The 14,549-nt window shown below is 47.2% G+C and overlaps 1 protein-coding gene across 2 annotated transcripts in view; it reads right to left on the bottom strand.

Moving 5' to 3' along the window:
- LOC148152008 (DNA polymerase nu-like) overlaps nt 1-14,549 on the bottom strand; it is a 336,065-nt gene that overhangs the window by 34,774 nt on the left and 286,742 nt on the right. The window lies entirely within an intron of this gene.

Here is a 14,549-nt window from a genome sequence, read left to right as displayed (position 1 = left end):
GGTCACCATAACCAAAAGAGAATCCTTTTTGGACCCGGAGAGACCAGCTCTCAGTAGAGGATGGCATATTGTCATGGACAGCAAGAGTGATTGTCCTGAGAAAAGGTCATGGTAACATTCTGACTGAACACCACCAGGGATATCCAGGGGTTTCCAAAATCAAGATGTTGCTGAGAGGTTATGTCTGGTGGCCAGGATTGGATGCTGACATAGCTGCGTTGCTGGGGCAGTGCCCAGAGTGCCAACAAGGACAAAAATTACTGCCAGCAGCTCCCCCATATCTGCGGGAATGGGTGGACAAACCCTGACCTGGGTTACACAGCGATTATGCAGGTTCTTTCAAGGGCTCATTGTTATTAGTCATTGTGGATGCCCACTTAAGAGTTCATTCGACAAATACAGGAACGACGAGAGAAAAACTCCATGTGTCTTTTTCAATGCACAGACTCAAGGCGGTGTGCTCACCATAGACAATGGGCCATTATTCATCTGCAGGGAATTTGGGTATTTCCTGAAGTCGAATGGGATTTGACATATAAGGACAGCTCCATACTATCTATCATCCAATGGTAAGGCAGAAAGAACAGTCCAACCACTGAAGGCAGCCTTAGAGAAACAGCCTTAGAGATTCGACTGCTTCACTCGATACCAAACTACTCTGGTTCCTATTTGATTATAGAGCCATCCCACATGCAACTATAGAGAGAGCTCCAGCAGAGTTTCTAATGGGGAAACAGCTCCACACCAGGTTAACCCTGCTCTTCCTGGACCTGGGAGGTGGAGGGTAAAACAGCATCAAGAATACCAATGCCAGAGACGAGACTCCATTTAAGCGAGTTTACTTCAGGGGACAAAATTTGGTGTAGGAACCAGGGGAGTGGCCCTACATGGGTAAGAGGCATGGTTAGCGCCAGGACCAGTGACATATAAAGTTTGGGTGGGTGAGATGGTCGTGAACAAGGTCAGGGACCATATGAAAGCCCTGAACTCGCAAATGGTCCAGGAGCAAAACGCGCCCTGTCCCTCGGAACATTCGGAAAAGCTGTTAGAACCCGTGGGTTCACCCTCTGCATCAAGCAGTGACAAGCTCTCTGAATAATAGATGGACACGACGGATGGGGCTGCCTCAATGAGCGGTGGGTGAAATTCTATTGAAGCGTTCCTGGTGCAAAAGGGGGGACCCGTTCGTTAGCTGCTGCCCATATCGGGTATCGAGTTGGAGGGACCTGACCCAGTGCTGAAAATGGACAGGCCTATGTTCTCAGACTCAGAGGGATGTAGTGATTGTAACAAGGTCAGCTAGCTGGACCTCACAGAATATGAGTTCCCTTATTGGGGTTGTTAATCTGGCCCAATCAGGGAGCTCTGGCTGACAGATATAAACAGCAGTAAGCTAGATGGTGGGTAGGCTGTTCTGAGCACTGTCGTCCCGATAAGGGGTAATCGGGACGGGCTGTCCTAGAGGTGGTCAAAAGATGTCAGAGCAGCTGAGAGCCAGAAGGCGTGTAGGGGCGGGCTGAGATCCGGAAGGCTTGTGGGCTACCCTACACGCTGTCGTCCCAGGGAAGGGGACGGGCTGTCCTAGAGGTGGCCGAAAGGTGTGCCAGGATAGCCCACTGGTCGGAGGTGCAAGGGGGTGGGTGAGAGCCCAATGGTACATAGGGGCAGACCGAGAGCCAGAAGGCGGGTAGCCGTCCTCAGCGCTGTCACCCCGGGCAGGTACCGGGGCGGGCTGCCCCAGAGGTGGTCGGAAGGTGCTGAGGGTGGTTAGTGAAGCCGGAAGGTGGGTAGGCTGTCCTGACTGCTGTCACCCTGGGCGGGTACCGGGGCGGGCTGTCTTAGAGGTGGTCGAAAGGTGTGTCAGGGCGGACTGAGAACTGGAAGGGGCATGGGGTGGACCGAAAACCGGAAGGTGGGTAGGGGCGGGCTGCCTTAGAGCGGTCGGAAGGTGGGAGGGGCGGGGGCTTGCTGGGTCTGTATTGTCTGCACTTTTGTATGTAACAATACTGTCTAATGTACAACTGTCACTGCTGTTGTCTCTTTATATCTTTGTGAAACTGGGATTTGAGGTTTGTCCTCATGTCCCTGTAAACTGTTTGAATGGTAGGGTTTGGGGCCTGGCTTTGCTGCTCCTCTCCCTTGTAAAATTGCTGTCTCTTGTATGCAGCTGTAAATGTAACTGTTTGTTGTAAACTGTTTTTGTAATTTGTTTAATAAAATAAAATAAACAGCAGTATCAGAGATTCTGGCACTCTGAGACCTGACTCTGAGTGAGGCAGTACTAAAGTCAAGGACTGTTCATATGTCAATAAAGGGTGACTTAGTCATAGAGTCATAGAGATGTACAGCATGGAAACAGATCCTTTGGTCCAACCCATCCATGCCGACCAGATATCCCAACCCAATCTAGTCCCACCTGACAGCACCCGGCCCATATCCCTCCAAAACCTTCCCATTCATATACCCATCCAAATGCCTCTTAAATGTTGCAATTGTACCAGCCTCCGCCACTTCCTCCGGCAGCTCATTCCATACACATACCACCCTCTGTGTGAAAAAGTTGCCCCTTAGGTCTCTTTTATATCTTTCCCCTCTCACCCTAAACCTATGCCCTCTAGTTCTGGACTCCCCGACCCCAGGGAACAATCTTTGTGTATTTACCCTATCCATGCCCCTCATAATTTTATAAACCTATATAAGGTCACCCCTCAGCCTCCGACGCACCAGGGAAAACAGCCCCAGCCTGTTCAGCCTCTCCCTGTAGCTCAAATCCTCCAACCCTGGCAACATCCTTGTAAATCCTTTCTGAACCCTTTCAACATCTTTCCGATAGGAAGGAGACCAGAATTGCACGCAATATTCCAACAGTGGCCTAACCAATGTCCTGTTTGTTGACCCTTTGTGGAGTTATTTCACCCAGAACATTATCTGGGTCTCTGGACTAACAATCTAGCGATAATACCACTAGGCTGTCACCTTCTGTCTACTTAGCTCTCCCTGAGTTCCCAGCCCACCCAGGAATAATGGAGACCGTGGGATAGTCATAAATGGCTTAGACTAGGGCTCTACCACCCGCACCGGTAAAATTTACGTTCAATGAATAAACCTGGTAGTGAAAACTAGTCACGGTAAAACTGTTGTTCATTGCTGTAAAAATGCATCTTGGTCATTAGTATTCTTGATGGAAGGAGATGGTGTGTCTTCACCTAGTCTCCAGATCCACAGCAACATTGTTGGTTCCCAATTGCCTTGTGAAATGGCCTAGCAAGACACTCTGTTCAAGGGCAATTAGGGATGGACATCAAAATTAAAACTGCAGTATTATGCTGACCTTATGATTAAACTAACCCAAGTGAGAGCTGCTGAAATAGCCACTTGCCAGGAATACATTTTCATTGAGAGGCAGCCCTCACCATAACGTTAATATCAATGGGCACCTCGCTACTCTCACATGGCAAAGAAATATACAACTTGCTGGCACCTACTCCCCATTACCATTGCGACTTCCACTTGAGATAATCAAGGCCCTTTTGATCAGAACATCAAAGTGACCTTTCATTTAATTTAAACTAATCTAATATTGATTAAAATCTATTTCTGAACTTTGTCCAGACAAAATAATTTATGGTTCTGTCAAGCCAACGAAGAAAAGTACATAAATAATTTATAAACTACATATGCAGTACAGCTGCCATAATCAATTTATAAGGATATTTATAGATAATTTTCTTTATTCTGCAAGTAGCTGCCAACTTGAATAATAGAACGATTTTGTGATTGGGATATATTTTTCAATATCTCTGAAGGTCTTCCCTCCTGTATTTTACACAGTTCACCTGTCACTACAGAACTGTAAATGTATTCATGAAGCTCTCACCCATTTCTCATGCACCAACGTTCCTTAGAAATACTGAAAGGGTTGACACAAATTTACGGTTATGGTTTTGTAACTTGTCATATGCAGAGGGATACTCTCCCGCGATACCGTCATCCTCCCCCTGCATTCCACCACCTTGCTGCCTTCAGTCTTTGTGAATTTATATAGTTAGGCTAACTCCCCTATCTCTGTGTAATGGAGCTGTCAGATGCCCTTTTCCAGTGATTGTGTCGCCTTTCCTTACTCCATCCACAAGCACTGAGCAGGTTGGCCGAACACTTTTCACAGAATTGTCAATTTAATCCATCACCACCTTTCTGTCTCTGTAAGTGGAATTTGTCCTAATAGCTCATGCAGTCTGCCTCAGCACGTTATTCTGTTAATTAGCTCGTGGCTCATTAAACAACCAGAGGCATTCTGTCTAAAACTATGAGACATTCTGATAACCACTCCACCACACCCATTCCCCTGCTCTGCCCCCCACCCAATGTGGATGGTTCCCTCCTTTGCTGACTCCCACTGTCACATACCCTCCCTGTGCTGGTTTTGGGCTCTGGAGTGACACATTGCCAACCACAGTACCTCAGATCTATGAGCTAGTGACTCTGCAGAAAGAGGTTTCCTTTCCTAAGTTTCTGAGTGTATATTTTTTGGTATTTGCAACGACTTATACATTTACCATTGCCCCATCTCCCTCCAAGTCTCTGACTTCAGCAATGTGGACAGTCTGGATTTTTCAAAATTCTCAGTACAGGACAGGAACAGGCCCTTCGGCCCACTGAAACATGATGCCTTTCTAAACTAAAAGCCTTTTGCCTCTCCACTGTTCATATCCCTCCATTCCCTGTTTGTTCATATATCTGTCAAGTAATCTTGTAAGATCATTAGGTCTTTTGCTTGAGGACTCCTGATCTTCATCCTGATTTTTGCAAATCCGTACTCCACTGGGGGATCTTTTATCTCTCAGGTGTCCTTCATGGAAAATGTCATTGCTGCTGAACGTGGTACTTGGTCTATTAGCCTCTGTGGTGGACCCTTAATCACCTGAATTTCCTTCTTAACTGAACTTTTCCCCGCTAACTCAGGTAGATGTCCCATAACATCAACTGGGAGACCTTCAAGTTCATGACTGTCCAAGGTGGAAGATGGCTACACTGTTGAAGCAAATACTTTCCTCTTCACAGTTCCCCGATACCTGGACTGGATATCTGACTGGATCAGGTATTTGCTTTTGTGAGATCAGGTATTATGACTATCCAGATCAGGCAACTTCTTCTTTTTGATCATGTCCTGAATCTGTGAACATTACTCTGGGCTTTATAATAGTTGTTTGCAGCTCACCTCCACTTTAAGTAAATTTTCCTTCCGATTTGCTGATACGTCTGTATTGAAGTGTGAAAGCTCCTAACTTCAACTTGTTGATGAGGTTGGACTCACCCTAAAACCAGGGGAGGCCACTCGGCCCTTCGAGCCCACTCCACCATTCTGTACGATCACGGCTGATCAGATTTTAACCTCAACTCGACAATCCTACAGAGCCCTGATAATCTTTCATCCCCTTAGGAATCAAGGGTCTACCTCTGCCTTAAAAATATTTAAAGAGTCTGTATCGACTGCCTTTTGAGGAAGAAATTCCAAAGATTCCCAACCATCTGAGAGAAAAAATGTTTTGTCGTCTCTATCTTAAATGGGTGCCTCTCATTTTAAATCTTGATCCCTAGGTCTAGACGTTCCCACAACAGGAAACATGTTTTCACATCCACCCAGTAAAGTGCCCTCAGAATCTTATATTTTTCAATTAGTCATCTCTAACTCTTCTAAACTCAAGGATACAGGCCTAGCCCGTCTAGCCTTTCCTCATAAGGCAATCCATTTACTCCAGGCATTAGTCTGGTGACCATTCTCTAAACTGCTTCCAACTTCTTTCCATGAGAACAGGAGCCAGTACTGTACATGGGACTCTAGATGTGGTCTCACTCATGTCTTGTACAACTGATGCTTAATTTCCTTACTCTGCACTCAATTCTCCTCACAATAAACTACAACATTCTATTATATTGCGGATACTTGCTTTAGCTGCATACTAACCTCTCTAAGGAGGTCTTCATGATGAACCAGACATTCCTGATGAAGGGCTTATTCCCTCGGATGCGGCCTGACCTGCTGTGCTTTTCCAGCACCACCCTTTCGACTCTTGACATCTCCAGCATCTGCAGTCCTCACGTTCTCCATTATCCTAATGTTATGTTGCTCACTCAGCATTGCCTTTGCCACTGATGTTGATAATTCTGCAGTTTCAATGTATCCACTACATTGCTCTGCTGTCTGAATAGCTTCAGTTTGAGATTTGTAAATTAACTCAAATAGGTTGCACTGCTCTGTCGTCTATGGGAATGGGAAAGTCTCCCAGTCTTGACAAACCTCAGTCATTGCAATTTCTCGATGATGTCTCCAGTCTTATTTGAGGTCTCTGGCCACCACAGCACTGTACACTGCTCCTGATGCATCCTTCTCTCTACATCTTCTGGAAGTTAGGATGGAATAACTTGTCTTCTTCCATGGACTGTTAATTTGTCTATGATTGTTAAATGCTGTCAGTTCTTGGCCAACTCGGTGGACCTTTGGTCTGGCCATACTTCAACACAATACCGATGATTGGAGCATAGTCTTAGTCACCGTTTTGTTCACGTCAAAGTTGTTTGAGCTTCGTTTGACATCCTGGCCACTGCTTGTTCTTGGCCAAATGAAATATTTCTTTGACACTGTCGTGGGTAATTGCACAACACCAGGTTATATCAACAGGTTTATTTGGAAGTATTAGCTTTCAGAGCACCGCTCTTTCATTGACAGCTACCTGATGAAGGAGCAGTGCTCCAAATGCTAGTATTTCCAAATAAACCTGTTGGAATATAACATGGTGTTGTTTGATTTCAAACTTTGTCCATCCCAGTCCAACACTGGCACCTCAATATCGTAAGTAATCTCAACAGATTCTTTCTTGGGTGTTGCTGATAAAAGATGCATTTGAAAAAGATTCTTCATAGAATCCCTACAGTGTGGAAGCAGGCCATTCAGCCCATCAAAAGAGCACCCCGCCCCATATTTCTCAGTTATATCTTTTCTTAAGTGGTCTCATCAATGCTCTGTACAACTGTAGCAAAGCATCACAACTTTTATATTCCATTCCCCTTAAAATAATCGGCAACTTTTCATTTGCTTTCCTAACCACTTCCTGTACCTGCACCCTAATTTTCTGTGACCCATGTTACAGGGGATCCAGATCCTCTGCACCAATTTCTTTTGTTTAAACAGCATGCTTTTCTGTTCTTCCTGACAAGACAACATGTGCACATCATTGCGCAGTATACTCCATCTGACACATGTTTGCCTGCTAACTCAAACTATCTACTTCTGACAACTTGTTTTCCTCCCTAGATGGAGTCTGTTTGGTTCATTCTGTCTGTGCTGGTGTAAGAGAACCATCTGATTTTATGGAATTTTCATGTCACTGAACACTATGGATAATTTAGCATAGCTGCTCCACCTAACCAGACAGTGGGAGCAAACCAGAGAACCCACACAGACACTAGGAGAACATACAAACTCCACACAGAAGCTGGAATTGAACCTGGGTCCCTGACACCGTGAGGTAGCAGTGCTAACCACTGAGCCACCAAGCAGAGCAATTTGCGAGAAACTCCAAGGTGTTTGGAAAACAATGCTTTTCTGTGTGAGAGGCTTTCCTTGACGTCATTATAGGGAAATTGGCGAGGGGTTTCTACTTCAGCAAAAAGACCCATAGACACAGAAACAGAAGTAGACCATTCAGCCCATTGAGTCTGCTCCACCATTCAATGAGATAATGGCTGATCTATTCGGCACGGTGGCACAGTGGTTAGCACTGCTGCCTCACAGCGCCAGAGACCCGGGTTCAGTTCCCGCCTCAGGCGACTGACTGTGTGGAGTTTGCACATTCTCCCCGTGTCTGCATTGGTTTCCTCCGGGTGCTCCGGTTTCCTCCCACAGTCCAAAGATGTGCAAGCCAGGTGAACTGGCCATGCTAAATTGCCCGTAGTGTTAGGTAAGGGGTAAATGTAGGGGTATGGGTGGGTTGCGCTTCGGCGGGTCGGTGTGGACTTGTTGGGCCAAAGGGCCTGTTTCCACACTGTAAGTAATCTAATCTAATCTATTCGTCCTCAACTCCACTTCTGCACCTTATCCACATACCCTTCAATTCTCTTAGTAATTCAAAATCTGTCTGTCTCAGACTCGAAAATACTAAATGACCCAGCATCTATAGCCTGATGCGATAGAGAATTCCACAAATACACTGAAATAAAACAAAGAACTTTGGTTGTTGGAGATCTGAAACTGAAATTTCCTGTTTTTGTTTCACAAATTCATTACCCTCTTAGGGAGCATGTTCCTCCTCATCTTTGTCTTAAATATGCAACTCCTTCCACTGAATTCATACCTTCTGGTCCTAGACACTCCCACAAGAGGAAACAATCTCTCCACATCTACACTGTCAAGTCATGCTGACCCAATCAGTACACCACAACGAAGGTCTCCAAACCCTCTGTTTCTTCCTCTCATGCTAACCCAACCAGTACTCTTCCACTGACACCTTCATCTGCCTGGCTGAACCGCTGTCCGTGCACAGACTCATGTGCATCTGTGACCAGTTTGAACGGGCCTCCGGGGCCAAGGTTAACCGAGGCAAGAGCGAAGCCATGCTCTTCGGGAACTGGGCCGACCAATCCTCTATCCCCTTCACCGTCAGGACTGACCACCTGAAGGTGCTGGGTATTTGGGTTTGGTGGGCATGGGGCGTGTGCCAAGACCTGGGAGGAGCGGATCAGGAAGGTGAGACAGAAACTGGGCAGATGGGAGCAACGGTCGCTCTCCATCGCGGGTAAAAACCTGGTCATCAGGTGTGAGGTACTCTCAGTATTGTTATACGTGGCACAGGTCTGGCCTATCCCCAGAACCTGTGCCGCCGCAGTCACCCGGGCCATCTTCCACTTCGTGTGGAGATCAAAGATGGACCGGGTCCGAAGAGATGTAATGTACAAAGACCGGTGCAATGGGGGAAAAAACACACCCAATGCAACCCTCACCCTGATGGCCACCTTTGTGTGTGGCTGCACCAAGCTGTGCGTGGATCCCCGGTACGCAAACACAAGTGTCACTACGTACTGAGGTTCTACCTGTCCCCGGTGTTGCGAAGGATGGGCCTGGCCTCGCTGCCGCGGAATGCTCCGAGTAGTTGGACCGTTCCGTACCACCTGTCCTTCGTGGAGAAATTTATCAAGAAAAACACCTTTGACCACAAGTCCATCAGGAAGTGGTCAGCACTTGGTGTCCTTGAGACCCTTCGGGAAAAGGAGAGGGCAGATCTTGTCGAGCGGTTCCCTGAGCAGACTGTCGAAGCCATTTGGCAGAATGCCTCATCGCCAGAACTTTCCAACAAGCACCAAGACATGGCTTGGCTGGTGGTGAGAAGGGCTCTGCCTGTGAGATCCTTTATTCACGCCCGGACTCTCAGCCGCACCGCACGCTGCCCTCGAAGCGGCTGCGGGGGGGACGAGACTGTCACACACCTCCTTCTGGAAGGTGCCTATGCAGAGGAAGTCTAGAGAGGAATGCAGTGGTGTTTGTCGAGGTTCGTCCCGAGCAGCGCCGTGACGTGGGACTCCGTGCTCTACGGCCTGTTCCCTGGGACGCACACGGAGATGAACATCAACTGTGCCTGGAGGATCATCAACTCAGTGAAGGACGCTCTCTGGGTGGTCCGAAACCTGTTGATCTTCCAGCTGAAGGAGTTGACCCCGACTGAGTGTTGCAGACTGGCACATTCCAAGGTCCAGGACTACGTGTTGAGGGACGCGCTGAAGCTTGGGGCAGCTGCCGCCAAGGCGCGGTGGGGAAAGACCACCGTCTAACATCTGCCTGCCTAAAGAAGAACAGGGGGCCCACGCAGTCATTTGGGCTCTGCTGACGCCTCAGCTCAATGTAATCGCATAGACCTGTGAATAGGAATGATTACCCTGTTTCGATACGCAAAGAAATGGAATGTTTACAGAATGATGACATGTCCAATTGTATAGATTAAATATATATGAATAAAGTATATTTTTGAAATTTAAAAAAAAATCTGCCTGGCTGAACTGGTCATTACCCTCAACAACTTTTTCTTTCAATCCTCCCACTTCTTCCAAACCAAAGGGGTAGCCATGAGCACCCACATGGGACCCAGCTATGTCAGCCTGCTTGTCAGGTACGTGGAACAGTCCATTGTCCACAGCTACACCGACACCATTTCCCACCTTTTCCTCTGCTACATTGAAGACTGCATCAGCGCTATATCGTGCTCCCACAAAGAGGCTGAACAGTTCATCAACTTCATGAACACCTTCCATCCTGACCTCAAATTCATCTGAACCATCTTGGACACCTCCGTCCCATTCTTGGACCTCTCCATCTCCATCTCTGGCGAAAGACTAACCATGGACATCTACTACAAGCCCACCGACTCCCACAGCTACCTGGACGATGCCACCCCCCCACCCTGCCTCCTGTAAAAATGCCATCCCTTATTCCCAATTCCTCCACTTCTGCTGCATCTGCTCCCAGGAGAACCATTTCCACCATAGAACATCCCAGATGGCATCCTTCTTCAAAGACTGCAATTTCTCCTCCCATGTGGTCGACAATGCCCCCCAGCACATCTCCATTTCCCACACCTCTGCCCTTGAATCCCACCCCTCCAATTGCAACAAGGTCAGAACCCCCAGATCCTCACCTTCCACCCCACCAACCTCCAAATACATCGCATCATCCTCCACCACTTCTGCCACCTACAAACAGACCCCACCACTAGGGATATATTTCCCTCCCCACTCCTATCTGTGTTTTGGAGAGACCATTCCCTCCATGACTCCCTTGTCAGATCTATGCCCCCCACCCACCAGCCTACACCGCACTCCTGGCACCTACCCCTGCCACCGCAGACAATGCAAAACCTTCACCCACATCTCCATTCAAGGTCCCAAAGGGTCCTTACACAACCAACAGAGATTTACATGTACTTCCACACACGTCATATACTGTGTCTGTTGCACCGATGTGGTCTTCTCTACATCGGGAAGACAGAATGCCAACTTGCGGATCGTTTCAGAGAACATCTCTGGGACACCGGCACCAATCAACCCCACCGCCCCATGGCTGAACACTTCAATGTCCCTCCCACTCTGTCAAGGACATGCAGGAAGAACGCCTGGAGGAAGAATGCCTCATCTTCCGCTTTGGAACCCTTCAACCACATGGGATCAATGTGGATTTCACCAGTTTCCCCATTTCCCCTCCCCCCACATTATCCCAGTCCCAAGCCTCCAACTCAGCACCGCCCTCTTGACCTGTCCATTTTCCTTCCCACTTATCTGCTCCACCCTCCTCTCTGACCGATCACCTTTCCCAACCACCTTCATCTACCTATCGCATTCTCAGCTCTCTTCACCCCAGGCCCACACCCCTCCCATTTATCTCTCAGTCCCCCGGCCCACAAGCCTCATTCCTGATGAAGGGCTTATGCCTGAAATGTTAATTCTCCTGCTCCTCAGATGCTGACTGACTTGCTGTGCTTTTCCAGCACCACACTCTCGACTCCTTGTTCCAACAAGGTGGCCTCTCAGTCTTCTAAACTCCAAGAGTACACACCCAACCTATCCCACCTCTCTTCATACGACAGTGCCTCCATACCTGGGACCAGCCCCAAATGAACTTCCTCTAATACACAGATTCTTTCTTCTTGGTTTCTGATATGTATCTAGAAGGCGCAATAATGTCATCTACTGGTTTCTCTTAACTGGATAGTAAACAATTCTTTCTGGATCAGTTGTTCCCCTGGACCTCTTGAGAATGTTGAGGCTAAATCATGAGTGCAGGCTGAAAAGTGAGGAATATCGATTGTGAATTATGTAAACATTTTCAACTTTCTTACTCTCCCTGCGTTACAATGTGACTTCTAGCAAGCCTATGCTCTGAGAGTTATTCCACCATGATCACTTCGTCTCAACTCTATCTGCAACTCTATCTAATTCTTCAGCCGGGCCAGGTAGGAACATTGACACTCACACTTCTTCAGGCTAAAATTAGCTGGATATCCATTGAAATAGATCCTGAGGGGACTTGACAGTGGGATATGCAGAGGATGTTTCCACTTGTGGGAGAATCTAGAACTCGAGTCACTGGTGAAAAATAAGGTGCTGCACATTTACGACAGAGATAATAAAAATCCTTTTTCACAAAGGGAGGTAAGTCTTTGGGAATAAAACCAGTCTGATTCCAGGTGAAGACACAGATAGGACCTCATGCCTAAATTACATTGTCTGACTGATTATATTCAGAACACCTTAAGTTATCTCGGGGCAGTGACTTGAAAGAAATTCTAGAATTTGCATATTAATCAATTGAAACCTAAACCTCCATTCTAACTGATTTAGTAAGTTTGCAGATGACCCCAAAATTGGAGGTGTAGTGGACAGCGAAGAGGGTTACCTCAGATTACAACAGGATCTGGACCAGATGGGCCAATGGGCTGAGAAGTGGCAGATGGAGTTTAATTCAGATAAATGCGAGGAGCTGCATTTTGGGAAAGCAAATCTTAGCAGGACTTATACACTTAATGGTAAGGCCCTAGGGAGTGTTGCTGAACAAAGAGACTTTGGAGTGCAGGTTCATAGCTCCTTGAAAGTGGAATCGCAGGTAGATAGGATAGTGAAGAAGGCATTTGGTATGCTTTCCTTTATTGGTCAGAGTATTGAGTACAGGAGTTGGGAGGTCATGTTGCGGCTGTACAGGACATTGGTTAGGCCACTTTTGGAATATTGCGTGTAATTCTCATCTCCTTCCTATTGGAAAGATGTTGTGAAACTTGAAAGGGCTCAGAAAAGATTTACAAGGATGTTGCCAGGGTTGGAGAATTTGATCTATAGGGAGATACTGAAGAGGCTGGGGCTTTTTTCCCTGGAATGTCGGAGACTGAGGGGTGACCTTATAGAGGTTTACAAAATTATGAGGGGCATGGACAGGATAAATAGGCGAAGATTTTTCCCTGGGGTCGGGGAGTCCAGAACTAGAGGGCATAGGCTTAGGGTACGAGGGGAAAGATATAAAAGAGACCTAAGGGGCAACGTTTTCATGCAGCAGATGGTACGTGTATGGAATGAGCTGCCAGAGGAAGTGGTGGATTCTGGTACAATTGCAACATTTAAAAGGCATTTGGATGGGTATATGAATAGGAAGGGTTTGGAGGGATATGGGCCGGGTGCTGGCTGGTGAGACTAGATTGGGTTGGGATATCTGGACGTGTTGGACCGGAGGGTCTGTTCCCGTGCTGTACATCTCTATGACTCTATGATTAAAGATTTAAGAGCCATCTTAGGTGTATTCAATTCATTTGCATGAGTTGTATGACCCTTTGGCCTTTTCCTTATAAATTCTGTGTCTAAGGTCTTCCTCTCTCACGAGCACCTGATGAAGGAGCAGCCCTCAGAAAGCTAGTGTTTTCAAATAAACCTGTTGGACTATCACCTGGTGTCGTGTGATTTTTGACCTTGTCTGAGATTATGCTCTCCTTCCACAAGGAACAGAAACAACCTTTTTGCATCTCCCCTGTCAAGTCCCCAAAGGATCTTGTAAATTTCAATAAGGTCAGCTTTCATTCTTAACTCCAATGGGTACAGGCCCGACTTACTCAACCTCTCCTCAGAAGAAAATTACTCCATATGCAGGAACAACCAAGAGAATTCCAATCATAGAATCCCTACAATGTGGAAGCAGGCCATTCGGCCCATCAAGTCCACAGTGACACTCCAAAGAGCATTCCATCCATTCCGCCAACCCCCCCAACCCTCCATCTTATAACTCTCCATTTCCCATGGTTAATCCACCTAACCTACATATCCCTGGACACTATGGACAATTTCCCATGGCCAATCCACCATAACCTGCACATCTTTGGACTGTAGGAGGAAACTGGAGCACCCGAAGGAAACCCATGCAGACACAGGGATAATGTGCAAACTCCACCTAAGACAGTTGCCTGAGGGTGGAATTGAACCTGGGTCCCTGGAGTTGTGAGGCAGCAGTGCTAACTACTGAGTCACTCATCTAGATTAGAGTGGTGCAGGAAAAGCACAGCAGGTCAGGCAGCATCCGAGGAGCAGGAAAATCGATATTTTGGGCAAAAGCCCTTCATCAGGAATAGAGACAGAGTGCCTGCAGGGTGGAGAGATAAATGAGAGGAGGGTGGGGGTGGGGAGAAAGTCGCATAGAGTACAATAGGTGAGTGGGGGAGGGATGGAGGTGATAGGTCAGAGAGGAGTCTCCTATCACCTCCATCCCCACCCCCATTCACCTATTGTATTCTATGCTACTTTCTCCCCACCCCCACCCTCCTCTCAGTTATCTCTCCACCCTGCAGGCACTCTGTCTCTATTCCTGATGAAGGGCTTTTGCCCAAAATGTCGATTTTCCTGCTCCTCGGATGCTGCCTGACCTGCTGTGCTTTTCCAGCACCACTCTAATCTAGAATCTGGTTTCCAGCATCTGCAGTCCTTGTTTCTACCTATGTCACCCATCTAGACTTCTGATAAGTAAGGAGTGAAAG

The sequence above is a fragment of the Chiloscyllium plagiosum genome, unplaced genomic scaffold (genome assembly GCF_037043375.1).
Source record: "Chiloscyllium plagiosum isolate Xiang-an unplaced genomic scaffold, Cpla_swu_hap1 HiC_scaffold_2, whole genome shotgun sequence".
In the NCBI taxonomy this organism is placed as follows: Eukaryota; Metazoa; Chordata; class Chondrichthyes; order Orectolobiformes; family Hemiscylliidae; genus Chiloscyllium; species Chiloscyllium plagiosum.
The sequence above is the reverse complement of the archived record's forward strand: the minus strand, read 5'-3'. Positions and strand labels throughout refer to the sequence as shown.